Source organism: Petaurus breviceps, unplaced genomic scaffold, assembly GCF_028583685.1.
Source record: "Petaurus breviceps papuanus isolate PSGF00001 unplaced genomic scaffold, PetGlider_PUasm1.0 180, whole genome shotgun sequence".
Classification (NCBI taxonomy): Eukaryota; Metazoa; Chordata; class Mammalia; order Diprotodontia; family Petauridae; genus Petaurus; species Petaurus breviceps.
Genome location: NW_027185782.1, coordinates 3,872,949 through 3,899,794, shown reverse-complemented (window position 1 = coordinate 3,899,794; position 26,846 = coordinate 3,872,949). Strand labels below are relative to the sequence as shown.

Below are 26,846 nucleotides of genomic sequence, written 5' to 3'. Positions count from 1 at the left end.
CCCTTCCTTCCTTCCTTCCTTCCTTCCTTCCTTCCTTCCTTCCTTCCTTCCTTCCTCCCTCCTTCATTCCCTCCCTCCCTTCCTCCCTCCCTTCCTTCCTCCCTCCTTCATTCCCTCCCTCTCTTCCTCCCTTCCTTCCATACCTGCCCACTGGTGCCCTGCCTTAACCCCAAATCACTTGGGCTCTCTCTGATTGGCCAACAATAGGTCCCTGCCAAGCTCTACTTGGTCATTGTTGAGACCCTGATTGGGTAAAAATGAATAAAAATAGCAATTGTTTCTCTTTTGACCAGAAACTCTGAGGGTCTTCTCCTCCCAGATGATTATTTTTTAAGGTTATTCTTGTTAAACCTTAATCACTGAATGGGCGTTGCCTAGTCAAACTGGGATCTGCTAAAGACCTTAGCTTGAAAACACCAAGGTCCCCACTGCATCCTGAGACATCTCCAGTTGTCCTGTTCTATATCCCCCTCCTTTCCCCCCCCCCCCCCCCCCCATGGCTATGGAGGATAAAGTGAGGCTGGTGGCTTTGCACAGCACAGCCCTCCCTTACTTAAATCTAATTCATTAGCATCACTTCCCTGATGTCATGGTCAGCAAAACTTACAGTTAGGCAATACGTCTTTTCTTTTCTTTTCCTTTCCTTTCTTTTCTTTTCTTTTCTTTTCTTTTCTTTTTTTCCCTTCCCTTCCCTCCCTTTCCTTTCCTTTCCTTTCCTTTCCTTTCCTTTCCTTTCCTTTCCTTTCCTTCCTTTCCTTTCCTTTCCTTTCCTTTCCTTTCCTTTCCTTTCCTTTCCTTTCCTTTCCTTTCCTTTCCTTTCCTTTCCTTTCCTTTCATTTCCTTTCTTTACTTTTCTTTCTTCTTTCCTTCTTTCTTTCCTATTTTCCTTCCTTCCTTTTCTTCTGTCTACACAGGGTATCACACACTTACCTGTGGGTGCTCTGCCCAAAGGGAAAGTAAATTTTAATTATTGAAACTTTTTTTCCTCTTAAAAGACCAGCCTTAACCCCAAATCACTCAGAGCTCTTATGGATTGGCCAACAATAGGTCCTCTGCCAAGTCCTACTTGGTCATTGTTTGGATCCTAATTAGGTAAGAATGAATGTAAATATGTTGTTTCTGTTTCGGCCAGAAACCCTGAGAGTCTTCTCTTTACTTTGGCATTGGTAAGGAAGGCAGCAGCAGCATGTGTGGGATACAGAGACTCTAACCCAAATTGACTACTCAGAGACCTCTCAAAGTGAAGATAGAAAGTTTTATTAGAATCTCAGGAGAAGCAGGTGGTCCAGTCTCTGGAACAATGCCCAGGAGAGAAGGCTGAGGTACAGAAGCTAAAGCTGGGTTAATAAGCAAGGGTTTCACGCCCCTCCCAAACATTAAACTAATTATTACTAATGAGGCTCTAATCTTGTTAGATAACATACATAGTACACGAGGTCCATTACAAAAGCACAGTAACAACCTCAAAATACTGAAGCCCCTTCAGTCTAACCTAGATACATCCTTATCTGGGCCTGAGTGCCCCAAGGCTTCCTGATTCGTCAAATCCACCTGCTGCTGCTAGCTCCTTCTACATTATTTCATTTTAGTATTATCTAGGAGTTTTCTGGAAACTGGGGACTTAACTTCTTCCCAAGGCTAATGTCCGGTACTTTTTATCAGTAGTCTTGTTCAGCAATTCTTGCAGTTCTATAGAAACTTAACCCTTTGCTACCCCTCACACTACCATTCCTTTCCCCAAACTAAAAACACCTCTAATTTCATCTCAATAGTTAATCCAATCAATTGTATTAATACTCAAAACTCTTACATTACCTTGAAATTCACAATGACTTACATATATATATATATATATATATATACTGAACTTAGTTATAAAATACAAAGAAGTAATAAGAATGTATATATGATATTCAGAATGGGGAAACTTCACTGCAAGTCATTCCACACAATCCCCACTCCTTTTTCTACACCTTTGAAGTTTCCCCACTTTTCTTAATTCAAATTCCTGTAGTTGCATTGACAACATACAAGGGGGCAGTCCCTTTTATGAGTACAGATACACAGGTTCAAAAGAAAACAATAACAAACAATTGTCCCTTCCAAAGTCCAAAAGTCTCTTTTCATGCTGTTGTCTGGTAGGGGTTACACCATCTGATTAAAGTCCTCTGGTTGTTTTTCATCCATCCATCTTCAGCATTGCATTCCAGGCTCTTTCTCTTCTGCCTTCTCTCATTCATTTACCTATAAAAGGAACCTTGGAACCAATTTAAATTACCCATTATTTATTACCTTATCATTCTTACAAAATTAAAATTGGGGTCTTGGTCAATTGTTAGGATCACACATTAAAACTAGTTTCTTATATTTTTGCATTAATTCATTATTAATTCCTCCACCAGGAGGATGAGATTTCACTAAGGGATTCACATTAAGCTCACAATTCAAACAATTAAAATTTTTACCAAGTACAAAAAAAAAACTATCCTCCTTTAAACATTGATTAATCATGAGAAAGCTGAGACAAGTGTGATACTAACTAAATAACAGAATAATATTCCCACAAATCCTGATCTATTTGTCCTTACACTATTACAAAGAACTAGAGGACCTTGATTTATACAGGAATACCTATACTAAATCTTAAGCCTAATAGCTTTATCTTATAGTAACTTGAGATGTCCCAGAATCAAGTATTTAATAGATTTGTTGTGTTTTCAAAACTTTTGATTATTGAAACTTGCCCCCAAGAATAGGGACAAAACTGTAATGAGGGAACCATTTTCCCCAACTTGTGGCTGAGCCCAAGCCTCTGTTACTAGACTTCCCACCCTCAGTTACTAGACTTTCCTTTCAAAGTGTTGATCCACCCTTGAACTGGCCTAGCCCACCATTGTTTGTGGTCTCCAGGTGGCCTCCAGGGACTTCCCACCCTTAATCATTCATTGACCTGACTAACTCCTCCTGAAGACCCTCCCCAAACTCCTCCATTAGATCACCCCTAGATTCCTCCCACAGTCTTCTGTATATAAGTCCCCATCCTGTCTTCATGTTTGCGAGAGCGCCATAGAATGACCTGGCACAGACTTACTCTGTGTCTAATGCAAGTGAACTTTTAATAAATTTTATTTTTCTTTGGCTGAGAGAAGACTTGAGTCGAATTTATTTGGCAGGACCCAGCATGTTGGTATTTTGGGGTCTCCAGAGCAACCCTAACCCTCTTAGTGGGTAACCTCTTCATTTTTATGGTTCCCTGATACCAGAAACACTGCTAATCTCAAGGTCTTTTCCAGCTGGGATGGGAAGGTATATAAGCCTCTCTCTTTCCCTAGTACCTTGGAAGTGCAGCTTTTTATTTGGTTTTGTTTTTGTTTTGTGGTGTTTGGGTGTGTGTGTGTGTGTGTGTGTGTGTGTGTGTGTGTGTGTGTGTGTGTTTTGGGCCTGAACTCTCAGGTCCCATTAGGTCAGACAGCTAGGAGGCTGTTCTGTGCTCAGTCTGACCTCAAGTTTTCAGTCCTATTTGGTTATTTTGGAGAACATGGACATGTGCTATTGAGAACATGGACATGTGCGCAGTTCCTGAAGAATGGAAGATAAGGACAGATGCCTCATCTGGAAGTTTAAGCCATATTCTTTCAATTCTCTTGGCACTAGGGAACTGGGAAAACTTCAGGTACTTTTTTGTGTTTTTTGTTTGTTTGTTTGTTTTTTGAGGCTTACTCTCAAGCCTTCCTTTATGGAGGAAGGGACTTCCAGGCCCTATTCCTGTAGCTCCCAAAAGTTCTCCTTTGGGTTGTCTTTTACAGCATTGGAAAAAATTTAGTTTCTCTGGAGACCTTAAAAAGGAAAAGTTGGCATTTTTTTGCAACACCTTTTGGCCGAGGTATAGCCTAGAAGATGGTGAATCATGGCCTGTTTTAGGGACTTTAAAAGAGAATACTCTCTTGTAGTTAGAATCATACTGTTGCAGAGAAGGAAGATGGATAGAAATTGCCTACTTAATGGCTTTTATTGGAATTTCTCAGAACAAGGTTCTCAGGAAAGACTGTGAGATGCTTGAAGATAGAGCCCCTCCACAGAGGGTCAATGGGGACCAATTAAATGACCCTTTTCCTATGGCTTCAGCTCCAGCCTTTCCCCCCTCAGCAACTCCTGCTCAGGTCACTGAGGCAGCTCCCCCAGCGTCTTCTGCTGCACCTTACCCTTTTCCCCTTGGTTCCTCTTCCCTTTTCCTCTAGCCCAATACCCCTCATTTCCTTTATCCTACACCATCCATATCTCCTACCTTGCATCTCCCAGCATGGCCCTTCCCCCCTCAGTGACCCCTGTTCATGTCCCACCCACTGGTCAGGCTGAAGTGGGTGTGGTCCCTCCCCCGAGCCAACACCCCCAAGGTATCTATCTCCTCTTCTGACCCCTTCCATGCCTCATCAAATGAGATGATTTAATCAGAGTTCAAGAGCCTGTACCTCAAGGACTCAAGGAGAGCTAGAGGGGGCTCCCAGAGCCCATACCTCATCAGTTAGCCATTCTAGCACTTGAATTGTAATTGTGATAGAGGGCATCCTTGCTTAACATCTGATCTTATTGGAAATGCTTCAAGTTTATCCCTGTTATAGATAATTCTGGTTCTTGATTTTAGAGAGAGATAGTTACATTAAGGAAAGTTCCATTTATTCCCATGCTTTCTAAGTCTTTTTAACAGGAATGATTGCTGTATTTTGGCACAAACTTTTTCTGCATCTCTTGATATAATCATATGATTTTTGTTGTTATTATTAATGTGATAAATTATGTTTGTACTTTCCCAAATATTGAACCAACCCTACATTCCTGATGACAGTATAGTATTGCCTTGGCTCACCAAGGGATTAAGATAGAAAAAAGGCAAGTCACTTAATCCTCTTTTCCTCAGTTCCTCATCTGTAAAATGAGTTGGAGAAGGAAATGGCAAACTACTCCAGTATCTTTGTCAACAAAATGGAGTCAGATGTGACTGAAAAACAAGTTAGGAAGTTAAGGTGTTTCAGGGAATATCATTATGTATATCAAAATCCCCTGGTATAGGGAAATGAGGGAGGCCAGGCACTGAACTCACTGAGGAAGAAAGGAAAATGTCTTGAGGGGGTTAATAGATAATAGCCACTAGTATTTGGATAAATTTGAATGATGATGGATTTGACTAGAGTGAACTTCAAAGGAAGAGAATTTGCTTAGTGATATGAGTGTTAGAGTTTGGAAGCGGCAATGGGAAGCAAGGAATATTTTGACTAATCTAACCTAACCAGTGATTTGGGCGTATGAAAGTATAGCTGGTATAAGAAAAGGAAAATGGTTTTATCTAGGTTTCAGTGAAAACTGTAAGATGAAAGGAAGAAGTTTAATATGAAAGGAAGTTTGACCATCATAGAATAGGCTTTCTAGAAGGCATGGAAGGGGTGGAGAGATCTGCAGTGGGTCATTCCTGGGGTAAGGTTGAGGTAGATAGGAATAAGGACTGGTCAGTAGAGGATGGGGAACAGGGTTTATACACCTGTAGCCAGGGGTTCAGAATCACTGGCATGGGGCAAATGTAAGGTAGAGGGAGTAGGCTGACTATTGAGGAGTAAAGTCAGCAATAGTATCAGTTGTTGCAGAGAAATCTATTGGAAGCAACTTTTTAAAATGTTTGAGGTCTTCCCTTTTTGTTCAACCTCAGAAGACCCTCATAAGAGGCATGATCAATAGGAGGTATAGGAACCTCATCCATAAATTACAGAATCTTACTTGTCCTGGAGAAGGCTTTGGCTGAAGTGCTTACCCACCCATCTCACCATGAAGCAATAACATCCTCATTCAGACTTTCATCACTTCTTGCCTTGGAATATTGTAACATTGTATTTACAATACAAAATATTGTAAAGATTCTTAACTGATATTCCTTTTTACATTATCTCTCCTTCATATAACCTCTAAAGTAATTTCCCAAGTGCATTTGTTCTATCTTGTCATTCTACTCAGAAACTATTATGAAAGGAACACTAACCAGATAACTTTAATCCTATCTTAGCTTCCTTACCTTGTAGCTGTAAAAGGAGCCTGGTGGCTTTGGTCCTCTCTTGCTGGTAGGTTTCTAAGGGAGAAAGAGCCTGGTGGCTTCTATCCTTACCTTTGTTCCCCTTCCAGCAGTCTGCAGAGCAGACTTGTGACTCTGCTCCTACTTTTCCTCTCTCTCTATCTAGTGACCTGAGATGTGTGGGCCTACATCTGGCATTGGTCACTGACCTGGGTCTTCTCAGAGATAAACTGAGCCAAATAGCAAAGGTCTGGCTTTTCTCTCTCACTCCCTTAAGCCCTGAATCCAGGCAGTCCTCCCTGGGCCTAGAAGAGACAATCCAGTTTCTCCTTTTAATGGAATATTTGTGTGCCTTATATTTCTAGGAAAACTGTGAAGGATTATATTATATTGTTGTGATATATAGGCATCATAATGATAGATTAACATATCTGTGGACCATACCTTTAATAGCTCAATTTTTACTAGATTAGCATGTTCATTGTTGAGCTCTGAATTCTCCTATTGTCCATATTCTGATAATCCCCATTAAATATTTCTCTCTCTAGAGAAAAAAAGTGTCGGGGAGAGAAGTGATAAAAGGCCTGAACTAGGATAAAGGCTATATGAGTAGAGAGGAGACAAATAAAAGAAGATCCATAGTATTGTTGATTTAAAGCTGCAAGAGGTCTTCTAAGCCACTGAGACCAACCTCCTCATTTTACAGATGGAGGTAGGATGGTCAAGTCTTCACAACTGGCTGGATATAGTTGCTAAGGGAGATAAAAGCAAAGATGACTCCAAAGTTCTGAACTTGAGAGAATGAAAGAATGTTGCTATAAGAAGAAATAGGGAAGTTTGAAGGATGGATGGAATTTGGGGAAAATATTATGTAATGAGTTCTGTTTTGGATATGGTAAATTTTAGAAGCCTATGGAGATGTCCAGAAGAAAGTTGGCCAGATAGATAGATCTGGGAATTATTTGCTAGAAATAATAATTGAATGACACCTGATAGTATTGTTGAGGTAGAATGTAGAGAGCAAAGTGGACCCAGTCAGTCTACAGTAAACATTGATGAAGTGCTTATTATGTGCTAAGTGCTAAGGATAAAAGAAAAGGCAATAACAAATTGGTATCATAGGCCATTAGGCCTTGGATACCCAACATCCATTGGAGCTGAGAAAGTCCAGTGGCAATCCAGGAGGCCTGTTCAGGCACAGGAGCAGTTGCCTGAGCTGTGATCAAGCCGGCAGACAAAGGCAAAGGATCATAATCAGCTGAAGGAAGAAGTGGAAACTAAAAGGCATAAAAGTGGTCACCAAGAGCTGCAGTTTTTGCTGCACAGTCTTCATGGGCATTGCACATAGACACTGGGTCAGAGGAGGAGTAGTGAGCCTGGTTTTTCTTTTTGTTTTGCTTTTTGGAGGGCAATTGGGGTTAAGTAACTTGCCCAAGGTTACACGGCTAGTTTTTTTGTGTGGGTGTTAAGTGTCTGAGGCCGGGTCCTCCTGACTCCGGGGCCAGCGCTTTTACAGTGAGCCTGGTTTTTTTAGATAGCAAGGTCTGAGAATAACAAAACTGCTTCTAGCAGGGAGGAAACATAATTAGCATAACCACATTACAGTGTAGTTTCTGGACAAACTTCAACTGAGTCACCAATGGTAACAATCAAAATCTCAATTTTCCCAAGGACTGTTAGCTATTGGCACCTCAAATTTTAGAGCCTACTTGCTTTCATTTAACTCATTTTAAAAGATTCATAGTGGCAGTCTCACATTCCCATCCCCCTCTTTTTGGAGCTTATCAGGCTCTAAGAAGTGGGACATGCCCTTCTAATGGGCCTTCAAGGACAGAATTTTAGTGTGCTATCCTTGACTAATTTCATGCTGCAGATGTATTTCTATATTTTCCATATCATAAAGAATACCCACATAAAGTTTTTTACATCCTTCTTATCTCAGTGCAATAAAAAAATCTTCTCAAACATCTTTCCAAGACTTCAAACCTTTGACTTTCAAGCCCTCCATTCCCACTGTGTAAGTGAAAACTCTGACCTTCTTTCTACCCATTCTTCTCTCATTTCTACTTGCTTAAACTTCCAATTTTTTTTCTTTCAGTGGACTTTGATTAAAAGCTTACCAGCTTTGAAACTAACCTTTCACTTTATTCTCCAATTCCTCACATTTCTTTACCTTTACTACTTTCTTAAATCTATCTCATTTTCTTTCTCAATTCCATTCTAGTCTAATATTCTACTATTCTCTCCTATACAGATTTCCACATGTAAAATCAATTAACTGCTGCACTCTGGAGTTGCATAGTCTATTTCAGTTTAGATGAGTTTGCTACTAGTTTACCTAAACAATTAAATTCTGTTTTCCAACTAACTTCAGTTCTGCTTTTTCTCTAGTAGACAAACCCATCTTCTACTAGAATATGCATGCTGCCCTCCAGAAAGGGGAGAGAAGTGTATGTTTGTACTTAATCTTAATCCTAGCTACAAACCTCCAAAAATCTATTAAGATGTCTTAGCAGTTACAAAAAAAAAAATCTTTAAACCATAATTTGGAAATTTAAAGATATTGTCTCTCAGTTACAATTTAGTTTATAATACCATAAATTTCTACAAACCAAGGAAAAAATTTTCTTCCCTTTTTTGTCTGTCTTTATCTCTGCAATCTCCAATCTGGCCAACGTTGTGAAGGCAGAGAGGAAAAAAGAATCTTACTGTTTTCTTCCTTATCTCCCACTGAAAGTTTAATAAAGAGTGAGAATAAGTCAGTCAGTCTTCCCCATCCTTCTAAACTTCCTTTCTAGGCTGTCTCATAGGAATTTTTTTTTTTGATAGATGAAGAAATATGTTTCCCTTCAAAGTTCTCCAAGGTAAAAAAAAATTTTGTGTGTGCTGGAGAACTTCTAAAGGGGAAGTATCATCAGGTATGCCTCACTGCCTGCCAAATACAAGCTTTCCTCATGAACCTAGGGTCATCCTAAGTAAATGAATGTAAAATTTGGGCAACTGGTGGTGTGGGAACAGAAGGGGATTACTGGGGTGGGGGTTGGGAGGCAAGGGGTCCAATAAGTCTTCTGGAATTGTAGTTTGGTGGTAGGTTTTGATGATAGGGCTGGATAAATAAGAAGGGGGTTTCCTGAAACTTTTCTGAGCAAATCCAGAGATCAAAGAGGGGGAGGATTGTTCGCTTCAAGGACTTGAATACTGAAGCCTTTTCTTATTATCATCTCTAGAGGAGATGATGGAATTATCCTTTTTCTTGGTGGCCTCCTCATGCCACAAGAAATAATCATTCATTTGTTTGGGGTGCTTAATCCTCAATGGCCACGCCTAAGGTGACCAATTTGGTTAACTCAAATGACCCTTCCTTGGGAAATTGCAAGACCAGATCATCCCAAGTTTAAAAATGTCATTTAGACAGATACCTGGTGGCTTGTATACCATATAATTTAAACATTTTAGCTGGGGGCATCCCCTGGGCTGGCTTACATTGGTCTGAACTCTTTTTATAGCACTAGACAGACTGTACACAGAAATAAGACAGACAAGATACAGACATAGTTTCCAGGGTTGCCTTGCAGTCAAGGCAGCAGGGCTTACTGCCCTGAATGGATAGAGATTTCATAGAATATCAGGGACATTATTGCTAATCCTTTCCCAGGGTCCCTGTCCAATGGGTCCCGAAGTTTGACTGTGTCCCTCAATCCTTGCTTTCCACAGAGGCTCAGTCAAACTGACCAAGTGGATGTAGCTGCCTAGTTACAGACCCGGTCCTTGACTTACAAATCTCAATGAAGCTGAGGAAGCCCTAACAGAGAGTCCTTTCTTGCATTCTACAGCATTCCAGTTGGTAGCCCTTGCTATCAAAACTACTATCACAGAACCATGCTCAAGATAACTTTGGGACAGCTGCTACAAATCATAGTGCCAGGATGGCAGGACAAGGGGCTAGTTTATGCCTAAGGAATATTAATGGTATGATTAGAGATTCACAGTACAAGGGAAGATGGACTCAAAACACCCTCAGAGAATTTGAAGAAACTGGAATCGGACACAAAGCAGACAGAGAAACGAATACTTGTTGAAGAAGTCAGTTAATGAATAGACCAAACCTCTTCTTCAGCTGATCAGGTTGAGGAGACTGTCATTCATGGATCAGGGTGACTAGGCCAGTTCTAATTTGCCCAAGCAGGAATCTCATGGGCTCAAAGAAAATCAAATAGAAATAAATTCTACTCACCCAGTTCCTTGATTCCTGTCATGTGTGTAGGCAATTTCAAGGCCTTCAGGGTCCTTGTTCACAACTCCAAAATGATCTGGTGGCTCTGTCTGCTTGAATCTCACTGCTGCCACCAATTGTGGGTAGATCAAGAATAACTAGACCCCACAGTATCAAAATTGTTTTGAGTTTGTTGAGTTTACCAGCAAGGGAGCCCCACCTACATGGGCAGAGACTATCCAAAGGAATGAAAAGACAAAAGTTATATGTGCTTAAACCATAAAGGAGAAGGAAAGCTTCAGGCAAAGGGAGACTAGAAGGGGATGTTGCCAGAGCTAGATGATTAGATAAGATGTCTAGGGACCAAGCTGATTCCTGAAATCAGGGAATCTTTGAAGTCTTCCTGAACAGATGTTATAATACAGGATATCCTTGTGGAAGGGTTATTGGGATGGGAAGCTTGGAAAGGAGGTCCTTTAATTGGTAAACTAATGCTTACCACAAAATGGGGGATCTGTGCTCAGTTCTCCAAGACAGAGAGAGTTGTGCTTAGTTTGTGATCCACAGAATTCATAATGGAAGAAGAAATATCAGTAACTAGGTACATACAAGATGGATACAGAGTAGATAGAAATTGCTATTAGAGGGGAAGGCACTAGCAGCTCAGGAGACTAGAAAAGGCCTCCTCAGGGATGCCCATAGCTAGCTGATAGAAGAGAATGATTCAACAAAGAAGACTGAGAAAAGCAGATTGGAGACAGATTGGAGGAGAACCAAGAGAGAGCAATGTCACAGAAGATGAGAGGAGATAGTATCTAGAAGAAGAGCCTAGTCAATAGTGTCAAATAGAGAGATCAAGAAGGATGAGAAATGGGGAATGACTGAAAAAGTTGTGGTATAGGAATGTAATGGAATATTATTGTGTTATAAGAAATGATGAGCAGGGGCGGCCAGGTAGCACAGCGAGTAAGAGCACCGGCTCCAGTGTCGAGAAGACCTGGAGATGGAATCCCGGGCTCAGATGCTTGGCACCCACCCAGAAACACCTGGCCTTGTAACCTTGAGCAAGTTACTTAATCCCAATTGCTTAGGGGCGTCCAGGTGGCTCAGTGAGTAAGAGCACCGGCTCCAGTGTTGGGATGACCTGGATCAAATCTGGGCTCAGATACTCAGCACCACACCCAGAAATAACTGGCCGTGTAACCTTGAGCAAGTTACTTTAACCCCGATTGCTTTAAAAAAAAAGAAAGAAATGATGAGCAGACAGACTTCAGAAAAGCCTGGAAAGACTTATATGAACTGATGCTGAGTGAAGTGAGCAGAGCCAAGAGAACATTGTACACAGTAAGAGCTGCATTGTGTGATGACCAACTTTGATAGACTTAGCTCTTCTCAGCAATGCAAGGTTATAAGACAACTCCAAAAGACTCACGAGGGAAAATGCAGAAAAAGAACTACAGAGTCTGAATGCAGATCAAAGTATACAATTTGTTCTCTCTTTTTTTTCCTTGTGTTTCCTCCCATTGGTTCTAATTCTTCTTTACAACATGACTAATGTGAAAATATAGGAATGTATATATAGAGCCTATATCAGATTGCACATTGTCTTGGGTAGAGGAAGAAAATTTAGAACTCAAAATCTTATGGAAGTGAATGTTGAAAACAAAAATAAATTAATTAATAAAAAAAAAGAGGGATGAGAACTGGAAAAAGGTATTGGATTGAATAATTAAGGGATTGTTGGTAACTTTAGAGAGAGCAGTTTCAGTTGAGCAGCAATGATAAGAAGCCATATTTCAAGAGATTGAGAAGTGAGTGGGAGGAGAGGCAAAGAATTTAGACAGCCCTTTCTAGAACTTTGGCTGTGAAAGAAGGAAGAGATAAGATGCAAGACAATTTCTGCAGGGGATATTAAAGCACAGATAGCATGATCACGTTTGTAAGCATCAGAGAAGAAAGCCAGTGGATGAGGAAAGATTGAAGATGAGAGGAAATAAAGGGAATGATCCAGGGGGTAAATTACAGTAGGAGAATGAAAGAGATGGAGTTAGGGGCACAAGTGGAAGGGTTAGTGTTGGGAAGGGGAAGGCCTCTCCCTTTAGAGACTAGAGCAAAAGAGGACAGAGTAGGGGATGGCCAAGGCTGCTTCCAGCTCTAAATCTATGATTCTAAGGGACCTGGAGATTTGTGTTGTGCCCTGATATCCTCTCCCCATCATAGACTTTTTGTGTGATTCTGGACAGGTCTCTTGCCTCTCTTTGGTCCTTCATAATCTATAAGGTTGCTTCTATTATAGGTCTAAGATTCTTTGGTTCTGGAGACTTGGGATGAGAGAAAAGAAAGACAGAAACAAAAGGAGAAAGCCACTAGGTGTTTGGAGTCATAGAGTATCACAATATTAGATTTGGAAGGGATCACACAAGCCATCCAGCCTAAATTGCTTCTGAAGAATTCTCTTTACATCATATACAACAAGAAATCAATTAGCCTTCTTTTCCTGAGTACCTCCAATAAATACTTATGAATTAGGTGGTCTGGTCATTCTCTTTGCATTTCTAAAGGAGAACACTGGCAAAAATGAGCCAACATGTTTATTGTTGTTCATTCGTGTCCAATCCTTCATGGCCTATGGACTATAGCATGCCAGGTCCTTATATTCTCCACTCTATCTCCAAGTTCATTAACAATGTTTAAGAGAGCAGATAGATATAATTTTAATCTGGTATCTTCTCTCTCTGAGGAAAGCAGAGTGGCCACCTCTGGCCCCAAGCTCTTTCTTTCCTGACTGGCAGGAGCTAACGTCTTCCTTGGTGAAGGGTGGGAGGACATCTTAGAAATATCTATTCTTGTCTCCCTGTGAGCCACATACTAAATAACATTATTATTAAAAAATTTGTCACTTGGTCATTTCAGTTGTGTCCAACTCTTTGTGATGGATTTTTTTTCTTCTTTTTTTTTTTTGGAGGGGGAAAGGCAGGGCAATTGGGGTTAAGTGACTTGCTCAAGGCCACATGGCTAGTAAGTGTTAAGTGTCTGAGGCTGGATTTGAACTCATGTCCTCCAGATTCCAGGGTCAGTGCCCTATTCACTGTGCCACCTAGCCTCCCCCCATTTTCTTGACAAAGATACTGGAGTGGTTTGCCATTTTATTCTCCAGGAAACTGAGGCAAATAGGGTTAAGTGACTTGTTTATGGTCACATAGCTAGTAAATATCCGAGGCCAAATTTGAACTCAGGAAGATGTCTTCCTAACTCCAGACCTGGCACTCTAACTACTATGGCACCTAGCTGCCCAGGTATTTTAAAGTACCAATTACAATAACAAGATGAGAAGATTGGAAAACTTCAGGAAGTATGGTGCAAAGGGTATAAGAGATTTGGGTAACCTCCATTCTACATATACTCTAATATAAGGCAAAGAAACTTAGAGACTGATTCTCCACTCTCTGTCCAAGTTATGTTTGTTTTTCCCCTGATGCCATCTATCTATCTCATCCTCTGCCACCCCACTTTTCTTTTGCCATCAGTCTTCCCAGGATCTTTTCCAATAAATCCCAACTCCTCATTATGTGGCCAAAGTATTTAAGCTTCACCTTAGGTATTTGATCTTTCAATGAATAACCTGAATTAATTTCTTCAAGTATTGACTGATTTGATCTCTTTGCTGTCCAAGGGAATTCTCAAAATTCTTTTCCTGAGCCATAATTCAAAAGTGCCAATTCTGCAGTGCTCAGCTTTCCTTATAGAACAGCTCTCATAGTCATAGATTGTCTCTGCTTTTTAGTATGCTGTCCAGATTTGCTGTAGCTTTCCTAACAAGGAGCAAGCATCTTTTAATTTCATAGCTGTAGTCATCATCTGCAGTGATCTTTGAGTTCAAGAATATAAAATCTGATGCTGTTTCCATGTCTTCTCCATCTATTTGACAGGAAGTGATGGGACTAGTTGTCAAGCTCTTAGTTGTGATTGGTACTTTAAAATACCTGGGCAGCTAGGTGCCATAGTGGTTAGAGTGCCAGGTCTGGAGTTAGGAAGACTCATCTTCCTGAGTTCAAATTTGGCCTCAGAAATTTACTAGCTATGTGACCTAAGCAAGTCACTTAACCCTGTTTGCCTCGGTTTCCTGGAGAATAAAATGGCAAACCACTCCAGCATCTTTGTCAAGAAAACTCCAGAAGGGGCCACAAAGAGTTGGATACAACTGAAATGACCAAACAACAAATTTTTAAATAATACTGTTGTTTAGTATGTGGATTGATATTGTGGCTCACAGGGAGACAAGAATAGATATTTTTAAGATCTCCTCCCATCCTTCTCTAAGGAAGACTTTGGTTCCTGCCAGTTAGGAAAGAAAGGGCTTGGGGTCAGAGGTGGCCACTCTGCTTTCCTCAGAGAGAGAAGATACCAGACTAAAATTATATCTATCTGCTCTCTTAAACACTGTTAGTCTATGGGAAGTAGTTTTTAGGTTCAAGTTACAGTCCTGATTGCTATTCCTTAATGGAAAAGGATGACCCCAAGCTATATATCTAAGATTTGACTCCTTTCCCACCATATGCCACTTCCGCAATGAACACAATGAACAATGACAGAGTAGCAAATAAACTCATTTATACAAGTTGGTAGCAAAAACAGAAATCAGAGAACATGTATGCAGGAGAATATGTACCAAATAAAAGAGAGTGAAGGAGCTCTCCCATTGGGAGTAAGACAACTCACTTCAATTGGGAGTTTCAGATTTCACCTAAGGGGAAAATTCCTTGAGTCTCTAGTGTACCAGGCTGGGGATAGGAATATGATAAGAGATTGCCAGCTTCCCTGCATGTTGGCTTCTTTCCAGAATGTTTCTTTCCCTTCAGGACTTGAAGAGAAGATGGAAGCCGGAAGAAGTCGGGCTCTTACTTCTCTCTAATTCTTACCATTTCAACCCGCTCCTTATGTAGATACAGGGCATTGAATACTCAATCTCCACTAATGAGGAGACAGTCCTATACAACTGACCCTTCAAATAATTACTTGTGAAAATTCTTAAAATATTCTCATCTAGAAAAGCAGGGAGTGTGATAGTCACCTATTTCACAAGGTCATTTATTGAAAACCCTCAGGAAACATCTAGATGACTCCTCATTGAATATGATGGGACAGTTGCATTAGTTCCAGATCTATGATTCTATGACTTCCTGATGACTGAGGGGTCTCTGTGTTCTTTCTTTAAAAAAAAATACAGTATTTTATTTTTTCCAATTACAGGTAAAGATAATTTTTAGCATTCATTTTTATAAAATTTTGAGTTCCAAATTTTTCCCCTCCCTCCCTATCCTCTAACTAAAATAGAAAACAATTTTATGTAGGTTATATATGTGCAATCATGTAAAACATATTTTATGTAGGTTATATATGTGCAATCATGTAAAACATTTCCATATTAGTCATGTTGTGAAAGAAGTAAAAAAGGAAAGAACAAAAGAAAAAAACCACAAATGTGAAGAAAATGAAAATCATATGCTTTGATCTGCATCTAGACTCCATCAGTTCTTTTCTGGATGTGTATAGCATTTTCCATCATGATTCCTTTGGAATTGCTTTGTGTTGTATTGCTGAGAGGAGCTGAATCATTCATAGCTGATCATCACACAATATTACTGTTTCTGTGTACAATGTTCTCCTGGATCTGCTCATTTCACTTTGTATCAATTCATATTTTTCCAGGTTTTTCTGAAATCATTCTGCTCATTATTTTTTATAGGACATTAGTATTCCATTGCATTCATATACTACAACTTGTTTATTCCCCAATTGTTGAGCATCCCCTCAATTTCCATTTTTTCTTTTTGCTACCACAAAAAGAGTGACTATAAATAATTTTTTACATGTAGGTCCTTTCCCCTTTTGTCTGATATCTTTGGGATACTGTAATGTTAATGGGATATAACATCTTTCCCACCCACTAATAGGCTTCATGTGGAGCCCATTAAGGGAAACTTGCTTAGAGGAGGCTTGATTATAGGAAGGCTTTCACATCTCTTTTTTTTTTTCATTTTTCAAATGCTTTATTAACTTCTGATTTACATCATTCATTTCCGCCAGATTTTGAGTTACAAATTTTCTCTCCATTTTCCCCCTACCCACCACTCCAAAATAGCAATCCCACAGAATATTCCCTCCTCTAATCTGCTCTCTCCCATATCTTCTCTCATACCTCTTTCAACTTTTCTAGTAGGGCATGGTGGATCTCTATGCCTCAATGCCTGTATATCTTATTTCCCAATTACATGTAAAATAGTATTAATAATAGTATATATATATATATATACACAATTTTAAACATTTGATTTTAAAACTTTGAATTCTAGATTCAATCCCTTCTTCCCTTGTTACCCACCCTTACTGGAAAGATAAGCATTTCAGTATAGGCTGTACATGTGTAGCTAATGCAAAACATTAACATAGAAGATATATTGTAAAGGACTGACTATATTTCCTTCCCTCCTATCCCACCATCCACTTGTTCCATTCTGTACTTTGATCCCATCCTTTTTCAAAAGTGAGTGCTTCCAACTTCCCTCCCCGCCAGCCTGCCCTCCCTTCCATCATCCCCCCCCCCCATCCCCTTCCCCTCTACTCTCCTACAGGGTGAGATACCCTATTTAGTGTGTATGTCATTCCGTCCCGGAGCCAAATTCAATGAGAATAAGGTTGACCCATTCCCTTTTGCCTTCCTATTCTTCCCCTCCATTGTAACCATTTTCCCTTGCCTCTTCTATGTGAGATAGTTTACCCCATTCTGTCTCTCTCCATCTCCTCTCATTATATTCCTCCCTCACCTCTTAATTTCACCTTTTAAGTATCATCCCTTACTATTAACTTAGTCCTGTGCCCTCTCTCTATGTATACCTATAAACATATGTACACACATTCACATATGTATTCATATGCCTGTCTACCCTCCAATATAGACATATATATATATGTATATGTATATTTCTATTCCCTTCAACTATTTTCATACTGAGAAAAGTTTCGTCAGTTGCAATTATCATTTTTCCATGAAGGAATGTTAATAGTTCAACTTTGATAAGTGGCTTATGATTTCTTTTCCCTGTTTACCTTCTAAAGCTTCTCTTGCTTCTTGTATCTGAATGTCAAATTTTCTATTCAACTCTGTTTTTTTCATTAAGAATGCTTGAAAGTCCTCTATTCCACTGAATGACCATATTTGCCCCTGAAACATGATACTCAGTTTTGCTGGGTAGGTGATTCTGGGTTTTAATCCCAGTTCCTCTGTCCTCTGTAATATCCTATTCCAGGCCCTTCAATCCCTCAGTGTAGAAGCTGCCAGATCCTGTGTTATCCTGATTTTGTTTACACAGTATTCAAATTGTTTCTTCCTGGCTGCTCATAATATTCTCTCCTTGATCTGGGAATTCCAGAACCTGGCTATAATATTCCTAGGAGTTTTCTTTTTGGTATCTTTTTCAGAAGGTGATAGGTGGATTCTTTCAACCTCTATTTTGCCTTCTGGTTCTAAAATGTCAGGGCTATTTTCCTTCAGAATTTCTTGGAGGATGATTTCTAGGTTCTTTCTTTGATTATGGCTTTCAGGTAGTCCAATAATTTTTAAATTATCTCTCCTGGATCTATTTTCCAGGTCAGTGGTTTTTCCCATGAGATATTTCACATTGCCTTCTATTCTTTCATTTGTTTGGATTTGTTTATGATTTCTCATAAAGTCACTAGCTTCCCTTTGCTCCATTCTAAATCTGAGGGAATGATTCTCCTCATTGAGCTTTTGAGCTTCTTTTTTCCATCTGGCAAATTTGGCTTTTTAAGGCATTCTTCTCCTCATTGCCTTTTTGAGCCTCTTTTGCCAATTGAGTTTAGTCTGTTTTTTAAGGTGTTATTTTCCTCAGTCAGGCTGTTGACTCTCATTTCATAATTTTCTTGCATCATTCTCATTTCTCTTCCCGATTTTTCCTCCTCTTCTCTTACCTGCTTCTTAAGGTTCTCTATGGCCTGTAACCAGCCCATATTTTCCTTTGAAACTTTTGGTGCAGGAGTTCTGACTTCACTGTCTTCCTCCTGTTTCATGCTTTGCTCCTTTTTGTCCCCAAAATAGGAGTCTAATGTTGGATTCTTCTGTTTGTTTTGCTTACTTTGCCTGGTCATGTCATCCCTCAGTCTCTTGACCCCTGGGCTTTTTGCCACTGTAGGACTCTGCCATCAGACAGGGAAGCTTCCTTCCCAAACTCTGGGGGTTTCTCAGCTGCCAGAGGTATTAGTTGGGTACCATCTCTGAAGCCTCCACACATGCTGGCAAGCTGGCCACACACCCCAGTACCTCCACCCTAGACTGCAATCCCTATCTAAGCAGGTTAAAGCAAGAGTGATTACCCCTCAGACTGGTTGCTTGGTCTCCCTACAGTCTGCAGGCCAGGAGCTGAAGCTGCCATGTGGCTCCAGTTGCACAGCCGCGGCTCCTCAGTGGCTTCTTGCCCTGGGGGCAAAAGACAATGCACTCCCAACTACTGGTCCCAAAGTCCACACTGCACTGGCCTCTCACTTTGTCCTTCGCAAGTTGATAAATCTGGAAACAGCCACAGCTGCTGGTGATCTGGAGTCCCTCTGGCCTGTGGCCTGCCCTGGGGCTAAAGCCTCTGGCTCACCCAGGCCTGGGCTCAGCTCCCAGAGTGCTGAGCTGGCCGATTCCTGCTGGCCTGCTGGGCTGTCCTCAGTGGGAGGTTAGCTTCTCTGTGTCATTTTGTGGGTTCTGCAGCTCCAAAGTTTGTTCAGAGTCCCCTTTTACATGGATTGGGGATGGTGGAAGCCAGAGCTAGGCGGAGGTCCTGCTTCTACTCAGCCATCTTGACTCTGCCCCCAGCTTTTACATCTCTTATTAATTTCTAATTAGGCACTGAGTCACAAGGTTGTGATACCTTCTGACCCTGAGAAATGTATATATAGTCTGAGTTGGTATTTTGCTTTGGGGGCTTGCTTATGAGAAGGATCTTGTGATTCCCTGGTTGAGATTCTGAATGACCAGTATGTTTAGAGCTCCCTGACTGCTCAGATGTAAAGGCTCTCTCAATCTAGGCATATATGTAAAGTGTGTAGTTTATTCAGGCAGTCAGAACCATGTCTGTTGGTCTTTGTTTCTCTGCTTGTATTTCCTCTGTAATTTCTGTTTGTATTTTCTCTGAAGTTGAGGGTGCTGACTTTCCCCCTGAACTAGTGAATGTAATTTAAAAAGATTGTTGACCCCTTAAACAGCTATCTTTCCTAGTAAAGGAGATCTAAGAACCTGTGCTAGCAGCCATACTAGATATGCCAGTGTGGTTGCCACTATAGACACAGACCTAGTAGTGGTATTGCTGAATCAAAGTTTGATTGCTCTTTGGACATAATTCCAAACTGTTCTCCAGAATGATTGGATCAGTTCACAACTCCACTAAGTGCATTAGTGCGTGTCCTAATTTTCCCACATCCTCTTCAACATTTACCATTTTCCTTTTCTGCTATATTAGCCAATCTGATAGGTGTTAGGTGGTACCTCAGAGTTGTTTTAATTTGCATTTCTCTAATCAATAGTAATTTAAAGCATTTTTATATGACTATAGTTTTGATTTCTTTATCTGAAAACTGCTTGTTTATATCCTTTGACCATTTCTCAATTGGTTAATGACTTGTATTCTTTTTTTTTTTTTTAGAACATTATAAATTTTATTGTTGTTGCTATTGGTAGTATTTTCCCCATCTTACAGTTCTGGAAATGGAGTCTCCCAGAGATCAGATGACTTGCCCAATTGTTATATAGACAGTAGGCATCAGAGACAGGATTTGAACTTAAGTCTATCTAACTCCCAAAGTGATCTTACATCAGCTACAGCACCTGGCCTCTCAGATACATTGCTATCCTCATTTTACAGAAGGGAAGTAGGTCCAGATGGTGAGGTGAGAGGGCCAAAGTCATGGAACTAGGAAGTGACTGTGATGATATGAAAGTCTCTTGGACCTGTTGTGAACACCTGGGGAAGAGTGTGAGTCTTAGGATCACAGGACTAAACATATAGAGGGGGAGAGGCCTTCAAATTCGCCCTTTGTGGCACTATCATAATAGACACATTGAGCATTTCATAGTGTGTATAGTGTGTCTCCATTTTTTAACTTGAGCCTCATAACACCCTTGTGAGGGAGGTATCACAGTCTTTTTAGTACCCATTTTTCAGATGAGGAAAATCAGGTTCAGGTCTCTGGTCCTGAAACCACTCATACTCAGAAGCAGTCATTGAACTTGTCACACCACCTCTCAATAAAGCAACAGCCAAAAATGAGAACAAAAATGTCCACAATAGCCTCTTGCTTTCTTTTTCTTCTCTTTCAAAAGCAGGAGTACGAAGCCTTTTTACACAGCGTCTCCAGGGGCACCTCAGTCTTGGTAAAAAGTCACCCTGAAGGCTGCAAGATTATGCCACAAAGTAAAGCATCTGTTCCTGGAAGCCCGCACATCAAGGTGGCTATAGCAGATCACAGACAAGTCCATTACACCCCATTAAAGGGAATGACTTGTATTCTTATAAATTTTGCTCAGTTCTCTCTATATTTGAGAAATGAGGCCTTTATCAGAGACACTTGCTGTAAAAATTATTTCCCAGCTTTTTTTTTTCCTTCAAATTTTGTTTGTTTTATCTGTGCAAAACTTTAAAAAAATTTAATAGAACTAAAATTATCCATTTTATATCTCATAATGCTGTCTCTTATTTGGTCAAAAATTCTTCCTTTTTCCATATATTTGACAGATGATCTATTCCTTGCTCTCCCAATTTGCTTACAGTATCACTCTTTATGTTTAGTTCATGTACCATTTTGACCTTATCTTGTTATATGTTGATCTAACCTAGTTCCTGCCACACTGTTTTCCAGTTTTCCCAACAGTTTTTGTCAAATAGTGATTTCTTATCGCAGAAGATGGCATCTTTGGGTTTATCAAACACTAGATTACTGTAGTCATGTACTACTATGTCTTGTGTCTATTCCACTGATCCACTACTCTATTTCTTAGCCAGATGGTTTTGTTGATTGCCACTTTATAATATAGTTTGAGGTCTGAAACAGCTAGACCATTTTCCTTTGCAGGTTTTTTTTTTTCCATTATTTCCCTTGGTATTCTTGATCTTTAGTTCTTACTATGAATTTTGTTATTATTCTTTTCTAGTGTTATAAAAGATGGTTTTTTTTTTTGGTAGTTTGATTGGTATGGCACTGAATAAGTAAATTATTTTAGGTAGAATTGTCATTTTTAATATATTGACTTGGTCTGTCCATGAGCAATTGATATTTTTCTAATTGTTTACATCTGACTTTATTTGTGTGAAAATTGTTTTGTATTGTGTTCATATAGTTCCTGGGTTTGTCTTGGCAGGTAGACTTCCATGTAATTTATATTGTCTACAGTTATTTTAAGTGGAATTTCTCTATCTTTTGCCCCTGGGCTTTGTTGGTAATATGTAGAAATGTTGATGACTTATGTGGGTTTATTTTATATACTGACACTTTCCTAAAGTTGCTAATTATTTGAAGTAGTTTTATTAGTTGATTCTCTAGGATTCTCTATACCATCATATCATCTTCAAAGAGTGTTGATATAGTTTCCTCATTGCCTGGTATAATTCCTTCAATTTCTTTTTCTTCTCTTATTGCTATAGCTAACATTTCTAGTACAATACTGAATAATAGCAGTGATAATGGGCATCCTTGTTTTACCCCTCATCTTATTGGGAATGCTTCTAGCTTATCCCCACTATAGATAATGCTTGCTGATGGTTTTAGATAGGTAGTACTTATCATTTTAAGGAAATTTATTCCTATGCTCCCTAGTGTTTTTAATAGGAATGGGTGTTGTATTTTGTCAAAAGCTTTTTCTGCATCTATTGAGATAATCATATGATTTCTGTTGGTTTTGTTACTGATATGGTCAATTATATTGATATTTTGCCTAATATTGAACCAGTTCTGCATTCCTGGTATAAATCCCATGTGATCATAGTGTATAATCCTTGTGATATATTACTATGGTCTCTTTGCTAGTATCTTATTTAAAATTTTTGCATCAATATTCATTAGGAAAATTGGTCTATAGTTTTCTTTCTCTGTTTTGACTCTTCTGGTATCATGGTATCAAAACCATGTTTGTGTCACAAAAGGAATTTGGTAGGACTCTTGCCTTCATGTTCCCTTGTAAACATTTTAGTTCCACACTAGCCCAGAAATCCTTCTTGTCCAGAATCAAGAGTATGGACTGAACAGCTTGCTCCCTCAGTGGGTGAGGACTAGGGATCCAGATGCCAGGGTCCCTGACAGATTAGAGAGATTATGAGGCCCTCATAATTCTTCATACCATCCAGTCTCTTTCTGTATAGAAGGAGAGAACTATTTCTTCCAAAAGGTCCTGAGACAGTCTGGTCCATCCATAGATGTTCTTCCCCAGGGACTCAAGAGTGATTTCTGACCCTAGAGTTGACCTAAAGTAGTCTCATTTTTTAGAGTTTGAGATAGTAAGCTGGGGTGGGACACTTGAGCCCTTAAAGGTAGGGAATGGCGGTGGAGTTTGTTTCCAGGCTGTACTACCACCTTCCACCAGTTCCTTTGGAACTTCTGTCTTGGGGCCTTAGATCCAGCCAATTGACTGGGACCCCCTGATAGGTGGCATACCCTATGATTTTGCAGACAAAAAAGACAAGAGAACCTCAAAGATAGAGACAAAGAACCAGGGAGACACAAAAGTAAAATTCAAATCAATTCAACAAACATTTATTAAGTGCCCACAATGTATCTTGAAATTCATTGTGTTAACCTTAGGGGATACAAAGACAAAAAAGGAATAGACCCTTCCCTCAGGGCCCTCTGAGTTCTGGGCTTCAGTAAGCTGAGTCCAATCTTGGGGCCTTCTCCCAAATAAGTCAATATGTCTTTTGGTTCATATATGCCTGCCCTGTGTTTTACTATAGTGGAAATGTCCATAAATTTAAGTATAGGATTCCCAGTTCCTAATAATCACTCAAGGTAACAAGTGTATATTGGAAAGAATATAGCTTTTTTTCCCCTCCAATCATTCAAAAAGCATTTATTAAGTGATTACTATGTGCCAGACATTATGCTAAGTGATGGGGATAATAGATCCTACCTTGAAGCTCACAATCTAGTGGGAGATAGTATATAAATAAGTACATTCTGTCTGTCTGTCTATCTATCTGTCTATCATTTATCTCTCCATTTATCATCTCTCTGTCTACCTAGAGAATGAGAATGGGAGGTAATCTCAACAAGGAAGGTACTAGTAGCAGGGAGGAACTGGGAAAGACCTCCTGCAAAAGGTGGAATTTGACCTGAGTCTTTAAAGGAAACTAGGAAAATTAAAAGATGGAGCTAAAGAGGGAGATGATTCAAAGCATGAGGAATATTCAGTGAAAAGGCATGGAGACTCAAGATGGAGTATTGTGTTTGAGAAGTAGCAAGTAAACTAATTTAGTAGTTTTGTAGGGTTAGTGGAATGATCTGTTTCATCCAGAATGAATTAATCTTTCAGATTAGAAAGATAGGATGAATCTAGGTTTTTAAGTTTTAATTGACAGAGGACTTTATATTTGATACTAGAGGTAATAGGGAACCCCTATAGTTTTTAAGAGCCAACTAGGTGGCATAATGGATAGACCACTGGACCTGGAGTTATGAAGACCTCAAGTGCAAATCCAGCCTCAGACACTTGGTAGATGTGTAACCCTGGGCAAGTCACTTAACCTTTTTCTGCCTCAGTGTCCCTATCTGTAAAATGGGAATAAGACCTACCTACAAAATGAGATTATTTGTTGAGCTTTTTGCAACCTTAAAATATAGTATAAATGCTGACTAGTACTATCATTATTGTGTAGATAGGTATTTTGAGTTTATGGATAGATAGATAAAATATTTAGTAAGCACTTACTATGTTCCAGGTCCTGTGCTAAACACTTGGGATAGAAATGCAAGCTAGGACAGTGTCTACCCTCAGTGGGTATTTTAACATTTTGCATTCTAACAGAAGAAGACAATACATATAGAAGTTTTGGAAAGAGAAGGAAAAGGAAGGTACATTTGTGGTTGCATGGTCTGGAGATAGTGTGGGAATGAGGTGAAATCTTGGATCCTGGCAAGATAAGGCAAAAAGTCACCAATTAGAAGCCAGGATGGTTCCAGGTGTGGAGTCCAATTTTCTAATGGGGAGGAGGTGTGAGTGAAGGCTGATGCAGAGTTGGTTGGGTCTGAAGCTGACCAAGGGTGATATGGTTAGATCTATGGTTTAGGAAAAATCTCTTTGGCAGCTGAGCATTCAGAAGATACAGAGGACTCACAGGAGCCCATAAATATACACAGTAAACTTATAAAGGAGATGAAAAGCTGCCTGTTTCCTGGGAAAGAAAATGTTTTGTCGTCAAACTGATCTTTTGTCTTTTGTTCTTTTAATTTCTTACCTTTAATTTGGCTTTCTACCTCCCCACTCACCTCCCTCAAGATGGCCAAGCAGGTTGTTACTGAATGTGAGTGCCTTCCCTTTTCTGGGCTTTAATTAACTGAAGATGATCTCTGAGCCCCATGAGGGATCTGAGGTCTGATGAACAAATCTTTACTTCTCTCTGGGCTTTTGTTTCCTTCTCTATAAAATGAAGGATTCTCTAAGCCTTCTTCTGGTTTTGATATGTCAGCATAGATTTGTTGTGTGACCCTGGGTGATGATTTCTGGGTAGAACCTTTAGACACTTACTAGATTTGTGACACTGGGAAAATTACTTAATGTCTCTATGCCTCAGTTTCCTCATCTGTAAAATGAGATTACACTTGATGGTTGCTAAGGTCCCTTCAGCCTTAAATTTATAATCCTATGAATAAGGTCATTGTTTCCCAAACTGGCTTCCAAGAATTCTGCAGTGCAATGCCCATCTGGAACATTCAATCTCCATTTGTGTGGTTCAAGCTCCCTGAGGGATCCAGGCATCTCCATCTCTAGTTCTGACCTTCCTAGAGCAGATGGGGACTGATCTGGAGTTAGTTGGACAGGAAAGGAAGAGGAAGAAAAAGAAGGCCTAAAAGGAGGAGTCCCTGAGCTCACTGATAACTGTCCCTAGATATTGGTAGTGAATAGGGAATCCAAAATAAGAAAGAAAATGTGAGAGCTGTTAAGGCAGTGAAGGTGGATGAGACAAGAAGATAATAAACATTTAATTCCTACTATGTGTCCAGCATTGTGCTATGCACTTTTTATCAATGTTTTCTCAGTTGATCCTCAACAACCTTTTGAGATTGGTGCCATCATTAGCTCCATTTCACAGCTGAGAAAACTGAGACACAAAGGCTAAGTGATTTGTCCAAGGTCACACAGCTTGTACGTGTCTTAGGTCAAATTTGAACTCAGCTCTTCCAGACCCCAGGTCCAGTACTGCCCATAGCGTCACCTAGTGACCTGAAACCAATTGCCTCCTCTCGTGAAATCACTGCCCACCTTTACTCTCACCATTGTGGGCCCCAATTTCATGGGCTCTTAGAATCTCACAGCTGTATGAGAGGTTGACAACATGTAGTCCAAAATGATTTCTTCAGGAGAAATATTCATAGTTCTTCCAAATTACCCTCCCATGACCTGTTCTTCAGTTTTCTTCCCAATTAGGTTAGAATCTCTTCGCACATGTTCCAGTTTGTCAATGTGTTTCACAAAATGTGATATCATAACTAGAAACAATCTTCCACTTCACAAGGTCAGAAAAGAGTGAAAACATTTCTGTCTTCACTTCTATTCACACAAGTCAGCTTTTGGGGCTGCTATAGATAAGGGAGAGGGTCCCTGGATGTTTTAGCTTTTCCCTTTGCCACATTCCTCAGGGAAGCAGAAGATCCTGGCAGATGACTGAAGGATGCCCATTCTTAATTCCCTCTATCCTAAACTAATTCCAGATCTATCAGTAAGGAGTCCCCTCTTGTAGACAATGTTGATTACTACCTATCTCTTTGCTTTGAAAGGTCTGTCCTTCATAAGCCTGGGGGGAGGGAGGTTAAAATATCTCAGCTTCATGCCCTAAACACAAAGGGCTTTCACTGAAAGCATTTCTTAAAACACCCAAGGGCCCATTGAACCAGATCAGCTTGGCCCCTTTCCCAAAAGCCCACCTAGGATTTACATGTAAACATCCCACTAATGTACATCCACCTCCAGAATTTCTTCTAGGAGGTGGTGGTAGAAACTCCAGTGGATTTTAGGGATGTGTTAGTTTAGTATAAACTCCTAGACTACCATAGATGATCTCTAAGTTTCCTTCTTCAGATCTGCCATGGTATAATTCTATGTAACTAACTCCATTGTGTAGATCCATTCCTGGGTGATTTGCAGAGGGTGGGATGAAGTAGGTCATTAAGTTGAGGCCTCTGTCCTAAGACATGGATAGATGGCCAGGATAGGAGAAATGATTCCCCACTATCCCCCAAGCCCTACCTCCATAGAACATTGATCTAGACCATAGTCAGACTCTGGGGTGAGGGTATGAAAAAAGAACTATGTTC

The 26,846-nt window shown here is 39.9% G+C and overlaps 1 protein-coding gene across 1 annotated transcript in view; it reads right to left on the bottom strand.

Moving 5' to 3' along the window:
* Nucleotides 1-1,259: 1,259 nt before the first annotated feature.
* Nucleotides 1,260-26,846, bottom strand: part of LOC138160260 (galactoside alpha-(1,2)-fucosyltransferase 2-like) — a 40,043-nt gene continuing 14,456 nt past the window's right edge. The window contains exon 3 of the transcript XR_011168116.1: nucleotides 1,260-2,244. The gene's annotated coding sequence lies outside the window, so the exon portion shown is untranslated. The remainder of the gene's footprint in view (nucleotides 2,245-26,846) is intronic.